The sequence below is a fragment of the Ochotona curzoniae genome, unplaced genomic scaffold, assembly GCF_017591425.1.
Source record: "Ochotona curzoniae isolate NIBS_2020 unplaced genomic scaffold, NIBS_Ocur_1.0 scaffold_4683, whole genome shotgun sequence".
NCBI classification, from domain to species: Eukaryota; Metazoa; Chordata; class Mammalia; order Lagomorpha; family Ochotonidae; genus Ochotona; species Ochotona curzoniae.
In genome coordinates this window covers 10,286,485-10,302,510 of record NW_024467121.1, presented here as the reverse complement: position 1 = coordinate 10,302,510, position 16,026 = coordinate 10,286,485, and positions in this window count along the sequence as shown.

Below are 16,026 nucleotides of genomic sequence, written 5' to 3'. Positions count from 1 at the left end.
AAGAGACAGAATTTATGCACCCAGAAAAACCCAAGTCAGGGGAAATCTATGATGTAAAGCAAAGTGGAGGAGAATTGCCTAGTATTACTCTTGATTGAGAGAGCTTATTCTTCCTTAGGAGAGTTGGATGGCTATGTTGGCAGGAATAAGGTAGGGAGGAAAAGGGGGCAGCTGGGAGGCGGTGCTGGGAATTGATCAGGTTTGCTTTCAGTTGTTTAAAGTTCACAGTGAGGAATGAGGTATAGTCACTAACTGAAGATACGGAAAAGGAAGAAACTATTGAAGGAAAATGTTCCAGGATGAAGAATAAAGCATTAAATAGACTCACAGGAGAGAGGAGCAAGATTGTAGAATCAAAACCAAACGTAATAAGAACACAGTAGCTCATGACAGGGAAGGGTTCATGGAATTGGAACTTCACACTCCAAAATTGGGCACACCTCACTGGCTGGCGTATCCGGCTGACATTCTAGTTGAAGAGACTAGCAGTGGCAGAACACATCCCTTGGCGAGAGATCGGGAATTGCACATACATCTAAATTCATGTGATTTCTCTTTAAAGAATACTTCATCATTATATTTTCTTTAATATATTTATTATTATTATTTATTTTTAACTTCTTTTAATTGTTATCATATTATGGTACAGTTCATTAAACCGGGGAATTCCCTTATTCGTCCACATCTCCCTCGTCTCTCACTGAGTTTCCCTATATCATTACTGTATTACAGTTCCCCATACACAGTCATATGTCCATCATTGCGGACATGGACAATGGCAGAGAGTCCAGCATCCTATTGTCAAGATATAATAAATGGTTTCATTGTGAGTCCATCTTTGCTCTGGAAGTAGAGATGCATACTGCATTGTATCCTCACATCTGGAGATGATAGTCTCCATTACACAGTTACTACACATCCTCTTAAATGAAAAGCCACAATACAAAATCAACAATAGGAAGAAAAATAGAAATTTACAATGCCCTGAATGACTAATGTGTCGTTGAAGAAATGAAAAAGCAAATCAAGAACCTTCTTGAAGAAAATTATGTTTCTGTATGATCTATGAGTCAGTGAAGAATTTAATCAGAAGGAAGTGTTTTGAAGAGATGAAATAAACAAACAAAATCCAAATCCGTGATATATACTTTTTGGTGATCTTCGTTGGTGAAATGTGTCTCTTGTAGGCAACAAATAGATGGGTTTTGTTTTTCAATCCAGTCTACTAATCTATGATGTTTGATTGATGGCTTTAAGCCATTTACATTCAGCGTTAATATGAATGGGTGGTAATTTAGTCCTGTCATTTTAGCAATGGATTGTTCATTGATTTAGTCTTCTGTTGTCATTTTACTGGGATGTTCTTCACATTTGCCTTTGATTTTAGTGTGCACTATTCCTTTTCTCTGTCAAGGGAATATCTTTAAGTATCATTGATAGAGCAGGATTGGAAGACGCATATTCTTTTAACTTTTCTTTACGATGGAAGAATTTTATTTCATTTTCAAAGACAAAAAGGAAAGCTTTGTGGGGTATGTTATCCTGGACTGACAATGTTTTGCTTTTAGAATCTGGAATATGTCGCTCTATTGTCTTCTGGCCTGCAGAGTTTCCTGTGAGAGGTCTCCTGCGAGTTTAATTGACATTCCTTTATAATACAGATGATTTTTTTTTTCATGTGCACATTTCAGGATCTTTTCCTTATGTTCAATTGAAGAGAGCTGGATGATCGTGTGTCATGGTGAAGATCGCTTTTGGTCAAGCATGTTTGGAATTCTGTGCCCCTCCTGGATGTTTCCCAATTCTCTCTCTAGATTAGGGAAATTTTCCCTTATTATTTCATTCAACATTTGTAAATCCAACTTTTGGGACTCCCATAACTCTTGTATTTGGCCTGTTAATAGTGTTTGTCAATTCTTGAATAACTTTTTGGCCTGGTCCAGCTCTGGTTTCAGCTTTTTGTTTGTTTCTCCCAGGTGACAGGAAATGTCTTCCAATTCTGAGATTCTTTCATCTGCCTCCTTCATTCTATTTTATTTTGGAGACTCTCCACTGTACTTTCAATGTGCTCCACTGTATTCTTCATTTCTGATAGATCAGCTTTCATTTGAATCATTGCTGCTATCTCCCGTGTAATATATTCCTTGAATTCCTTGAACTCCTGCTTTATGTGCTTCTCATTGTTGATAAGAAGTTTTATAACAAGTGTTTAGAATTCTTTATCCCCCATTTATCAATGTCTTCCTAAATTACCCCTGAGGTTGGCAAAGGCTTTTTGCTCCTTTGCAAGGGAATCTTCAGGAATATTCTTTGTGCCTCTGTCTCTTTCTGTGCTCTTGGTCTTTGTACTTCAGGTTATCAGATTCATCTCCTTGGGGTAAGTTTCAAAGCTGTGGCACACACAGGTCTTCAGTTTGATTATACTTACTGCAGTTGATACATGGCTCTTTGTTTGCAGTCAATTGTGCCACTCCCTCCAGTGAGTTCCAGGTCTCGGTTCTTATGTTAGTTTTCCACTACGGTCTCTGTAGCCCCAGCTCCTGGCTCACCATTCTCCACCTGCTGTGATACCATGCTGAGGCTGCACCATTGTCTGTACATCCTTTCTCCCATTTCTGGTTGGAATAGGTCCCAGGATTAGGGAGACATAAGCTGTCCTACATAGGTAGGTTGTTGGTGGTACTGATCTTGCTGGAACCTGTTGGCTATTATGTCTAAGGGGCACATGGACCTATTTTGACCCGTATGGTGCCAAAGTCAGTATTATTTTCAGTGTGGGACTAATGCGATACATTGAGCTCAGTGAGTTTTTTCTGAGCTCAGCACATATGCGCAGCTCACTGTTGTCCCCTGTAGTCTTAAACTCTTTGCCACACCATACAAAATGGCCCACGATGTGCCACTCAAATTAGAATTCTTGATCTCTTGGTCGTTAGGTCTGAGGGCTACTCGGCCTATCTTGGGTGGAACCTGTAGGATGCCATGTTATTGCAGATCACTGAGTCAAAAATGAATTCACTGCCAGCTCAGTGCATGAGCACTTCTGTCCTATAGCCCTTTGCCTCCTTAAACAAAATGGTGCCTGATTTGGCTCTATGGAGAGAACTGGGTTGTGAAATCCACCCTGTCCTCTCCCCACCAGTCTGGGACTTGCTGCTCTGTCTCTGCTCCAGGTCAAATCAAACACACCAGCAGGATGAACAGTTCTTTGTCTGGGTTTACCTCCTGAGCTCCTGGTGAACATCCCTTTCACTTTGTCTGCTCATGGTGTTTTGGCTGCTGTTGGAGTTCAGGTCACTGCTCACTGAATGGTGATGGGATATTAGTGATTGCAATACCACACCGTTGTGTACACTGCTGTGCTTTGTCTGTCAGTGTCCAGGTACCCCTGTGCTGTTGTTCTGTCCTTTCCTATTTCCTGAAATATTCCCTTTCTGGTTCATGCTTGGTAATATTTCTTTGTCTTCATAAATGTGTCGTCATCCTATTTCATTGTCTTGTTTCTCCAATGTATTTATTATTTGTTTATTTTATGATAAAGTGTCATAGGCTCGAGGTTTTCTCCTCAACCTCCTCCACATGTGGTTTTTTTTTAAGGCTACAGGATTTAATTATGGAAATCCACTCTAGGGAGACAATGCAATGCAGTTAACCTCCCAAAGGCGTCACCTCTAAGCAGGATCATGGGATCAGCCTTCTGTCCCTTCCATGCTCCTGTTGGAGGCACCAGGCACCACTGCCCTGAGTTCATGTGGCATGACTATTCAAATAGCAGTAGCTGCTCTCTCCTGAGAGCTATCTGAGGTGCAGTGTTGGAGTGGCTGCTCATGACTTGTCTTGTACCCTAAAGGAGCACTTCTTTCCCTGTCCCATCTGATTGAGGAAGCATTCCACCTATAACTGCTCCCCAAAGTCAAGAAGAGATGCTCTCAAACTGATGCAGCACGTCCTGTGCCCAGGCTTGGCATTGTAGCCCTTGTTACTGCTCAGAATGATTTGCCTCCTCACATCACACTGTTCTGCCACCTTCCACTTTTTTTTGCTGCCTGTCAATCAATTCTCAAGGTTATTTTTTGAACTTAAAAACAAACACTTGCATATTATTTTTCCAGGCTTTAGATTTTTTAGTAGCTTAAATGGGCTGTACTTATGGTAAATACATTAGGAATCAATGATACTGGGTCTGTCTCCTTTCTAAAGTTAAGCAGAGTCAAAGGTCTGCCGCACAGATACTCTTTTCTTTTTAATAACAGATTAATTTATTTTATTGAAAAGCCAGATTTACAGAGAGGAGAGACAGAGAGAAAGTCTTCCATTCACTGGTTCACTTCCCAGCAGTCTCAATAGCCAGAGCTGAGCCAATAGTAAACCAGGAGCCAGGAACTTCTTTTGGGCTTCCCACATGAGTGCAGGGTTCCATAACATTGGTCTGTCCTCGACTGCTTTCCAAGGCCATAAGTAGGGAAGTGGATACTAGCACCCATATGGGATCCTGGCATGTACAATCACTTCAGAGATCTGAGGGTCAAGACAAAGCTCAGAGTTTTCGGGGATCACATCTTGGGTTAAGTGGTTGAGAACTGAGTGTCTCTCTGGGTCCTGTGTACTTCCCTAAAATGTTTGGAAAAAGTTGGTGTGTTTTCAGATGTAGATGTTTAATATTTTAAAGAGATATTATATCATAGAATCAGTATGTCAAAGGTTTAGAAGAAAAATATATTTTATTGAGTAAAAACACTTTGGAAAAAATATAACCTTCTTCTCGACTGTGGAGTTAAGCAGAAAACTGAGAGAAGGAGGAAGTCTTATTTTCTATTATTGGCATCCTCTGATGTTCTAAACCTCACAATGCCCGAGAATGCAGCTTAAATGACTTTTTTTTGTAGCTCACACTGATTTTTACAGCTAAATTATAAAGCTCTGACAAAGGGGCTTAATAAAGCGAATGCAGACAGCCCTGAATGAAGGCAATTTTGAATGATCGTTCTTGTGATAGGGGATCTTGCTGAGAAGTCTCAATCAATCAGAACTGGAGGCCATTGAGAAGCATGATAGGGAGATATTAGACTAAACCCCACTATATGAATTTCTCAATCTATGCAGCTTTTTCAGAGTACAGAGTCCCGAAGCTTCCAAATATCTAAAAGTACAATATCTTACAAACGGGGCCTTTCAGGACAGTTACTCTTCCCTCCTCCCACAAATCACTGTACTATTGTAATTCATTTTTTTTTTCAGTTCATGTCATAGCTAATGGGGAAGGTGTTGTTCAAAAATGGATTTAAAAATCCTTCTTTAATTTTATTCATCAGGAGTTGCATTTAGTTATTGGTAGTCTCTCTCTCTCTGAGTTAATTTAAATGAGTTCAATTTGAACTTGGCTCTTCCTTGTGTGATGAATAGGCATGTTATCTCCTCTACTTACCGACACAGGGAGTTAAGGCAAAGACCTTGTAGAGGGTTTAGCTTGTGTGGCTTTGTATATAAATGCAGTATCTCAAGAGGTGTGCATTTTTTTTTTTTGATTTGGTGAGCAGAAGCAAAATTAAAACCTTGCCAGCATTACTTTTTGCTAATTTTAACTGTTGTTGAGGAGTGTGCATTTTCCAGATTTGAGCCCTTGTATGCCCTGTACTGAGGTCTGTGATCATTGTTTCAACTACCCTCTGTCAGATTGCTCATAGCTTCATCATTCTCTGTCATTAACCTGTGGGGAACATAAGAGAGCTGGAGCTTTCTTGTCAGAAACATACCTTGGCATTCTCCAATGTCTAGTGGAACAGTCAGTGAGTTTTTCTCAGGAATAGATAACAGCTGTATGATAGAATGAACAGAAAGTAGTAATGCATAGTCCTGTGGAACTGGAAGATTGTAAATCAGTATAAATCAACAGCTATTCTCTGTTTTTAAAAGTACTTGGAAGCAGTAGTTCATGCCACTCCCCGACCCCAGCAATTCTGTATCTTAAATTCCCAACTGTGCCTTTGGTGGAGGCACCCAGGATGTGAGCAGGTGGAACAGAGCAACCTACCCTGTGGTCTTCAGTTGGCAATCTGCTGGCCAGCAGCCCTTTGTGTCGGGGAATTGATACAGAAGAGTTGGAAACCTGGCCTTGAAGGATGGACTTCTTCAGGTCCATGGTTTCTTTCTGAATCAAATATTTCATTATTTGTATCTACTATGCATTTCCTCCAAACTTGGAATATAGGATGGTTTCTGAGAGTGCCCATTTAATGGGTTCAATGGCGTAGAAATTTACACCACAGGAAAAAAAATTCTAAAATTTATGCATACTTTCATAGAAAGCACACGAAGCAAATTGCACAGTGCTCATATTTAATGCTGAGAGATCTTCTGAGGGAGGCACAGCATATCCAGGTCCCATATCTGCTGTGCTGTGTGCTTGCTTTCTTTTTAAAAATTGATTCCATTACTGAAGGAAGAGCTGAGAGGAAAAAAAAGTGTGAGACTTGGGTTATATTTTCTGGGGAGACTTTCAAGAGGCATTTGATAAAGTAACATACAGAAGCTTCCCATGAAATTTAGGATTTATGGGTCACAGAAAAAAAGAAGGCACTTGAAAATGAGGTGGAGAAGAGAGCAAAGAGCTATGATTAGTCACCCTGACACAGTGTAGAAATAGGACTCCGCATGGCTGGGCTAGGGAGCTGTCCCTCAGCACCTGGCAGGAGGCTCTGACTTCCATCACTAGTCTGGGAGATGGAACTTCAACTTGTGAGCAAGCTGCTTGATTTCTCAAGAATCTCAATGGGCAGCTGGGATCACTGAGTGCATGCAGATCAGATACACGGCACTGAAAGCTGAGAACCTGTAAAAGAGGAATGGGCACAGTGTCTGCACCTCCTCCATTACTGAGAACTCTTGCTAGCCTTTTGGCCTTTTCCCAGGGTTGGTAAAGAACTGGAAGATGGGAGGCAGGGTGTGAAGACTGCTCATTGGTGTTCGCCTGGAAGTCGCTAACCTTTAGGATCATGGTGTTCTTTTCAGAGCTTGGTTACACTTAGGTTGATTCTCACACTTTGGTTGATAGTAGGTACAATAGGTCTATTTTATCCCATGTTGGGTTCCATCAATTTGAGGACAATGGTTTTTCTGTGACTAAGTCACACTGAGAAACTGCACTGGCCCCTTTTTGTTGATGTCCTGGATCTTTTTTTTTTTTTTTAAATGTCCCCTTCACTGTTACAGCAAAGTGACTACCTATTTCTTCTAAGAACATTCTATAATATTCTAGGAGCTTACAGCTGCCTGGGAGCAGAAGTTGAGGTGAGCATGTGACATGGTCATGGTTCTGCATCTAATCTGATGATTCTCACACTCTATGCATCAGCTTGCTTTTGTTGTTGGTTCCCATTTCACTTTTTTTTTTTTTTTACTAATGTTAGTGCAAATACCTTTTCTCTGATTTATTTGACTGCCCCCTGACCACATGAATGACAGCTGTTCTTGTCACCTCTTGATTCTTTTATCATACATACTATTCAATAAAATAGCTTTCAAGGGCATGCTTTTTCAAACGAGCAAATGCATCACATGAGGATGGCCAAAAAGAGGACATGGCAAAAATCTTATTAGTTGTAATTGAAAGCAGCAACTAAGGTCACTGCAGAAGAGCCACGTGGTGTTTGGGTTTTGAATTACTTGGCAAAAATAGATTCATAAAAGTTAAAAGTAAGCATTCCACTTAGAAGACTGGAGTGTTATCTGAGATTTGGGCCAAACCTAGTCCATAATCCTTGTTTTGTAGATAAGAACATCATGCCCTGATATTTATAGATTTGTCTACGTGAACTTTGTCAGTTAATTCCCTTTGATTTGAACTTTTTCAGAGAACTAAGTTCCACCTTTGCCTATTGGAGGTGGGGACTTCAGAACCTTCCAGCATTTTTCCTTGGATTTTGATCCATGGATGGTGACTCTGGGAAAGAAGTTGTAAACCATGAGAAAAAGCAGTAAATAGGAGACTGGATAAAAAATAATTTGAAGGGATGTATTTGCAGACTGACAGTGGTTGGAAAATGTAGAGAACAGGTAGAACAATTATTAAGCTTAAGCACAGCCTAATAAATAACTTTTACATTATACAGTTACATGAAGCAATTCCTTCTTATGGTAAAGTTACTTTATTTACTTATGCTACTCTTTGACAGTGCATTTTTTTGGCAACCATTCTATGAAATTTACACTTTATTTGTAAATCCAGAAGATCATTCTTATCAAATAAAAAAACATTAATTGCAATTATTTGAAAAATAAAAGCTCCTACAAGTAGCATATCATAGAATATCAACACTCAAATACCAGAAATCATTTTGTTAGCATTTAGTGCCTTAATCCATATCATCTGAAAAGTAGATTTGCTAATATTACAGTATTACTGAAAAACATTGGAGGGTATAAGAAATACTATTTACTTAGACAGTATGTATTCTGCTAAGACTTACTCATTCTCATGCTTGAGTAAACCCACTATTGTCATGAATTATAAAATTTCCTTGAAAATCAATGATTCAAAAATTATTTAATATTCTGTATCAAACCCATGTTTTATGGGTTCTCACAATTTTTAAATTTATGAGTCCTCAAGGAAAAATTCATGGCATTGACCATACTTGGGTGGAATATTTTGTTGCTTTCTTCTCATACACTCATTGATTGGACCACATGTTCTGCGGTGGAGCTCTGGGATGACATAGGGTGGCCTTCCCCCATTCCTGGGTACTGATGTGGTTGGATTGCTGGGAAAGGCCCTCTCCCCTTCTTCTCTCTCCACTTTCTCCAGATACCAGAATAAAAAAGGAGACTGGAGGTGGTTGTCTCATTTACTTTACTCTTTCGTCAACCCTTCTCACCCTAGCTGGTGGTCCATATTGGGCATGCATCATTCTGAAATATGTATACATCTTCAAACCTGAAACGAATTTATTATTAAACATGCCCATGAGTGTTTCAGGAAAATTATGCAATTAAATATATGGTTGGAGACCTCACGAGAATTTGATTAATGACTGAATTTGAGCTCAGCTTCCTCAGCTGCATCAGCCTCACAGCCAGGATCTCTTCCTGTAAGGAGGAGTCCACACTGCATATGACAGATGAGGAATTTAGCTTTTCTGTTCCCGACACACAAACACACAGGAAACACCATCCTGTCTTGATTTTGGAGAAGTTTGGCTGGAGTTATCTACTCTTCACCTTTCTCATCATTTTTCTCTGTCTCTTTGCTCAACCCATGACTGATGTGTTTCTGTGTACGAAACTGCTGGAACTCTTAAAGTTGTTTTCAGTGCTCTGAACACTCATATTTTGAGGACCCCCCCCAACACACCCAAGTGGTTGATTTTATTAAATATATTTTGGCAGTGGGATGCTGGACTCTCTACCAATGTCTATACCTACAGTTCTCAGGATAAACTTAACCAACAGAATGATAGACTTGTGACTGTTTTGAAAGGACTGTACTATTGTAATAACATAGGGAAAGGGAAATCCCTGAGCCCATGGAGTTGTATTGTAAAATAAATAAATAAATAAATAAATAAATAAATAAATAAATAAAAGGAGAAAAGGGAGGAAAAGATAAAATCAGGATCTGGCTCTGACTTTAGTCGAACTTGATTTCTGAATGACAACGTTCAACTGAACACTTTGTGCTGTGACTCTCACACGATTCATTGCCATTTTCCCAGGGACTCATTGGACTGTTCCTGTCTTTGTCTTGGTACCAAGATCTTCTCATTTTAAGACATTCAGCTATTCTCAGGTATGTGCTTTTCTTCACTCCTCAATTCCAGAGAATTGCCTAATTCTGTACTTTCTGAAATTCCACTACTTTTGAAATGCAGTATATTTTACAGTCTTTTCTATGTGATATAGTTTTGAACATTTAGAGAATATTACACTGCCATGTGACAGTTTTTATCTGTTTTGTTAAATATGTTGACTTCTAGATAACATAGAAATATCATTTTAGTTCTTTGAGATAACTTATTGTTAATTTCTATTATAGTAAAATGTGATGACTGCTAAATAAATAGAGTAACAAATATAAATTAAAAGTTCATAGTGTGTGTGCAATGATGTAGGAGGCTTGCATATTTAAAAAATCTGTTTATTTTCATTTGAAAGTTATATAGAAATAAGACACGTACTGTAAGCTACAGACTTCACCGGCCTTATACTGCTTGGCCTGCCTGACAATCTGCTGCATTACAAAACCTACCTTGGGCAAGCAGGACCACAGCAAGTAGGATATTGCGGCTAGAACATTCTGTGCAAAGCAAGTGGAACAGAACCTCCTCCCTTGTTCCTGTTTAAATAATTAGTACCTCCCCGTTTCAACATAGATGATTAGTTCCAGGAAACCACTCCCTCCGCCCCCCTCCCCTAGAGAATATATGTGAGGAGTAAAATAAAGAGCATGGGGCATTCTCTTTCACCAAGTACATGTGTCTGTGTATTTCTTGGGCTGGCAGCCAGCATTCCCAGTCCACCCTCAGGGTTTGAGCGTCGTGTCCTGTAGGTCGGGACAACACACATGAGTACGTGCACATACACAGACAGACAGACACACACACACACACACACACACAGAGAGAGAGAGAGAGAGAGAGAGAGAGAGAGAGATAGAGAGAGAGAGAGAGAGAGAGAGAATGAATCTTCTGTGTTTTGGTTCACTCCACAGATGGCTGCAATGGCCACAACTGTGCTGATCTGAAGGCAGAAACCAAGATTTAGGAGCCCCCTCCAGGTCTCCCACATGGGTGTAGGGAACCAAGGATTTGAGCTAGTCTCTGTTGCTTTCCCAGGTCATAATCAGGGAGCTGAATGGGAAGTAACAGTTGGATATGAACTGGAAGTAAAGCAGTTGGATATGGATGCAGATGCTGCCTCGGAGCATTAGCCTGATATGTCATTGTGCTGACCCTGGCTTTCATATACTAGTTTTTTGTGTGACAATGAACACTTTTTTTTTGACATCCCTAAACAAAGCTTGTGGAAGAATTAATGCATCAAAGAAAATGTTTTATTCATATTATCAGTAGCTATGAGTGAGGTTTCTGAGATTAAGGATAAAGTGTAAGATCCATATTTATTTCTGTCTTATACACACACATTTAAAAGTGAGGATTCATGGGCCCGGCGCGGTGGCGCAAGTGGTTGAGTCCTCGCCTTGCACGCCCGGGATCCCATATGGGCACCGGTTCTAATCCCGGCAGCCCTGCTTCCCTTCCAGCTCCCTGCCTGTGGCCTGGGAAAGCAGTCGAGGACGGCCCAAAGCTTTGGGAACCTGCACCCGCGTGGGAGACCCGGAAGAGGCTCCTGGCTTCGGATCGGCATAGTATCGGCCCGTTGCGCTCACTTGGGGAGTGAATCATCGGACGGAAGATCTTCCTCTCTGTCTCTCCTCTCTGTATATCCGCCTTTCCAATGAAAAAATAATAAAAATAAATCTAAAAAAAAATAAAAGTGAGGATTCGGTCAAGTCATTATTGTTAACATTTTAATGTAGAAAAATACTATCAACTTTAAAATGAATGACCTAACAGATGGTGTTGATTTAACAATACTCAAAAGAAGTGCGGCTCTTTATTGTAACATCTGTAACGATCATTCCATACACAAAGTTAGCCTACTTAGAATGAAGGAGTTAATGAAAAGAAATGCTTAAAAAAATCAAGATCTTAATAGTAAAGCATATAATTTCTGTTAGACTTGGCAGTTATTCAAGATTATTCCCAGAACTCTGGTTGAGTTTTAGACTATTTTTGTATGGTTCCTTTGTAACTAACAGGTTTTGCTGTGGATTCTACTAAAATAAGAATAGAAACTGAGATATTTAGGTTTTAAGTGCATCCATTTATGCTTGTTGTTCTGTTGTCTAGTTCAGATATAGGACTGGTGAAGTCCTTGCTCTCATGATGTGTGATTTTGTGAGTCAACTGAGGGTCCAGCTCTGCTTTTGGTCCTTATTGGCAGAGGAGTTCCATGCTGGGTCATTCCCAGGGCAGAGCCCGAAAGGCTGAATCATCATGTAAGCCCCTTGTACCAGGAGGGAAAGTACAGGCTTCAAGGTGTTCTGGCTGAAGTCTTCTCCTTTACCACTTGCTCATGGGGAAGGGCGAGCGTCTTGACCATCCTCTTCAGCAAAAGGAAAAAAGTGCTTCATACTTGTCAGTTCCACTTTGAGATGAGCACTTTTTAATATACTTTCAGAACATGCTTTAAATGTTTTTTTTTTCTCTGTTGTGGAAGGTCTCTTAATTTTTTCCCATGTAAGAAGAACTCGGAGACACAATGGATGCATAGAAACAGATGCATCACACACAGACATGTATGCACAGGTGTGTACACACACACACACGCACACATACACACACACGATAAACTGATTTTGCCTCCCTGAGCTACTCTAGGGTTTAGAAGATGAGCTTTTGACTCCTTGGGTTTTGATCTTTTGGAAATCCTTATCTTAGCTGACACAATCACAAAAATTAATCAAACTGAAGACCTTGAGCTGCGATCTAACCTGTGTCCTGTCTTGGGCAATGAGTATATATATGAGTATATATATGAGTATATATATATGAGTATATATTGTCTTGGGACAATTTGTATATAGCAGTCATGAACAGCTCATTTGGTTGATTTTCATATACACTGGAAAACCAAACTGAAGTTATTTGCAAGCTATATCCTATTTTCCCTTTTGAAACATACATTGAGCTTGTCTTTAAACAGTGGCTTTCCCCCTCACCCAAACTGATTTCTATTGTCAGTAGAAAGATGGGCTCTGGGTCCCTTTTTCTCTCTGTTATTAGGTAGAAGAGTTCCTTTAAGCCTTATGTTCTTATGTATTATGAGATTTTAATGAAACTCAATGTTTGCTTAACCAAGAATCTGAAAAATTCAAAGAGCTGTGTAAATGGCAGCTTTTCCTTGGGGTGTGGGAGGAAGGAACCGAGTTTGGGTGATCTCTACCCCAAGTGGCCTAGAACATTTTTCAGTGTCCTGGGCACTGTTGGTCCTTGCCTTTAGGCATCTGCACTTCTACTCATCATAGATCTCTTTGAATACATCTTTATGTGAGCAAAGCAGAGCACCTGCGCAGTCCCTAGAAAGGCCTCTGAATCAGGCTGGTGAGCAGCTGGAGGCTTATTCTCAAGGGGTGTGTGTGTGTGTGTGTGTCCTGACACCCCAGAACGCAGAGAACAGAGTGAGACCTGGGACTCCTACATGGCACAGGCAGAAGTCCCTGTCCTTCTTCCATTCCTCCTTCTAGTTACAGGATACCCTCTCCCATTTTGCCACCTGACTGAGAAGTGAAGCTTGAGGTATCTCCAGAGTGTAGAGAAGAGAATATAGCTGAAAAGGTGGTGGGTACGACGATGCTGAATTCACCCCAGGCTTTCAAGAGAAAGCCTGGCAGGTGGTTTTGGGAAGCTTCCTGAGACCAGGGCGCTTAGAACTAATCTTGAGTTGGTACTTATCACAGGAGATGCTTTTTTGTGAGTCAGGCCACCCACTCTCCAGGGTACTTCCAAGAGCTGTGCTTTCTGCTTGCATTGCTGATCCTGAGATGTGGAGGTGGGCTATGCAGACATCATTTCAATTATAGTTATTTAGATGAATTACTTATGGCTGATATCTAATTGGCATGTAGCACAGTGACAATTACCAGTATCTTTAAATGTGTCAAAGGAACTTGTTTGCTCATTTTGAGTCATTAAGACACTAAATGTTGTTGTGTATGTGAGATTTGATAGTTTGTTGCCCCTGTAGGATGGGACATTATATACCCACCTTCTCTGCATTGCCAGGAGGACTATATTCTTCATGTAGAGGGAGAGTCAGAGCTTATCTACAGGGCCTCCCTCTGGCGCCTCCATTGCCGTTTGTGGTTTGTTCCAGGGCGACTGACTGCTTGTGGCAGGCCTGCAGACAGTTAAAGGAGCCCCTTTCATTTTGTATCTCAGCAGTTTATGGTGATTTAAGGTGTAGTGTGTATAGAGCTTCCATTAGCCTGTGAAGGATCCCATGCACTTGGGGGATAACATCAAAGCAAGAATCGTATGCAGAGTGGCCAATTTGGTGAACCTAGCAAACACATTTCTAAATCCCTAGAGGAAGGCTTTAAAAATGACTATAAAGCAAGGCAATAAAAAAAATCAGTTGAGAGCATTTCAACCTGTCTGTACATGATTGCACATAATCCATCATTAAGTGGTAAATCATGACTTTTTAGTATTTAATCCTAGTACTTTTCCATTATCCCAATATGATCTGGAAAACTGTCTTCTTTTCTTACCATTCTGAATTTTGGTTTGGTGATGGTGCTGGCCTCGCTGTGTGTGTGCATGTGGATGTGAATTTGGGTATGATTTTGTCTCTCTGTTTCTGTGTGAGTATATGTGTTTGTGTGCATATGTGTGTCTCTGGACATGGATGTATGTGTGTGCACATATTTGAATACTTACATATGTGTCTGGGTATGTTGTCCGTTAACGTGTGCCCACTTAAATGTTAGTGGCATGGTTTGTATTGTGTGTTCTATGCTGTGCAAGCTATTTATATCCTAAGTCCTTTGAAGGAAATTCAATTAAGTAATAAGCTATTTTAATTTTAATTGTGGCTACAATTTTTTTTTCTGTAGTTATCCAAGGTCATGTTTTAAAGTGTAAGGCTTATCAATTCTAACTGTAAGGAGGATTCATTCTCACATTCAATCTATTCAGTACAGAGCACTGGTTACGTAGCACCCAGAATCTTGCTGTAATTTTAGAGCTGCTGTTTTCTGTCTCTGTCTCAGTACTCTCTGTATGTCTCAGGTCTTAAAGTCACATTATTATAGAATCATTTGCAAATTGGAAGTCAGGATAAATGTCACCCAACTTGGCTCAGGAGCAGGGCTTTATGTTTCCTGTGTGAATATTAATAACATTAACGAAAGTCTTTCTGGTTGGAGCAGCCTGGACTACTTGTATATAGGAACTCACACTTGTAACTGGAGAAGCCAAGGTGTGTTTACCAGGATACAACACGATGACTGATTTTTTTAGTGTCTTAACCTCCAAAGAGAGCTTCTTAGTTAACACAGAATATTGTTAACTCATGCATTTTTAGTACATAAATAAATGATACAGGGATAAGTGGTCATTCACTCAAGATCTTTATATAGTAATAACATTGGAATGTGCTGGAGTGTTATGGGGGTGAGTTGGATTTTTCTCTTCCCTTTCAGAGGTTGGAATCCTAACTCCCAGGGTCTTGGAATGTGGCTATATTCGAGAGAGGACCTTAAAAGAGGAGATTTAGTTAAAATGAAGCCTGATGATGGATCCTCATCCAAAATGGCTGCTGTGCTTATTAGAAGGGGAGATTAGGATCCACTGAGATGTATCAGCATTTTGGCACAGCAAGTTAAGTTGCTTCTTGTACCATCAGCATTCAATATGCACATACTGGCTCCAGTTCTAGCTGTTTCATTTCCAGTCCAGCTTCCTGCTGTTGCTGCACGAGATGGTTCCTGTCACTGACATGGGAGAGCAGGATGGAGGTTCTGGCTCCTGGCTTTTGCCTGGAACCATTCCTGCCGTTGGGGCTAGTTGCAGACTGAATCAGTGAAGGAAAGATTCCTCTCTGTCCCCTGTTCTGTCGCTCCCTCTCTCTCAGCACCTCTACTTTTCAAATAGTAATAATAATTAATAAAACATGCATTTTCAAAAAATGACCCACAGGGAGATGCCAGGAATGGTCCCCCAGCACGGAGACCTTGTGAGAACACATGAAAAGGCAGAAAGCCAAAAGCCAAGAAAGGTGCCTTAAGAAAAAACCAAGGGTGACAACTTTTAATCTGGGGCTTATAGTCTCAAGAATTGTAAGAAAATGAATGTCTGTTATTGAAGCTGTCAGTGTATGCTATTTTGCTATGTCTTCCATGAAGAACTAGCACGAAATCTATGTTAAGCAATTTGTATGAGTTATCCCATTTAATTCTTATACTAC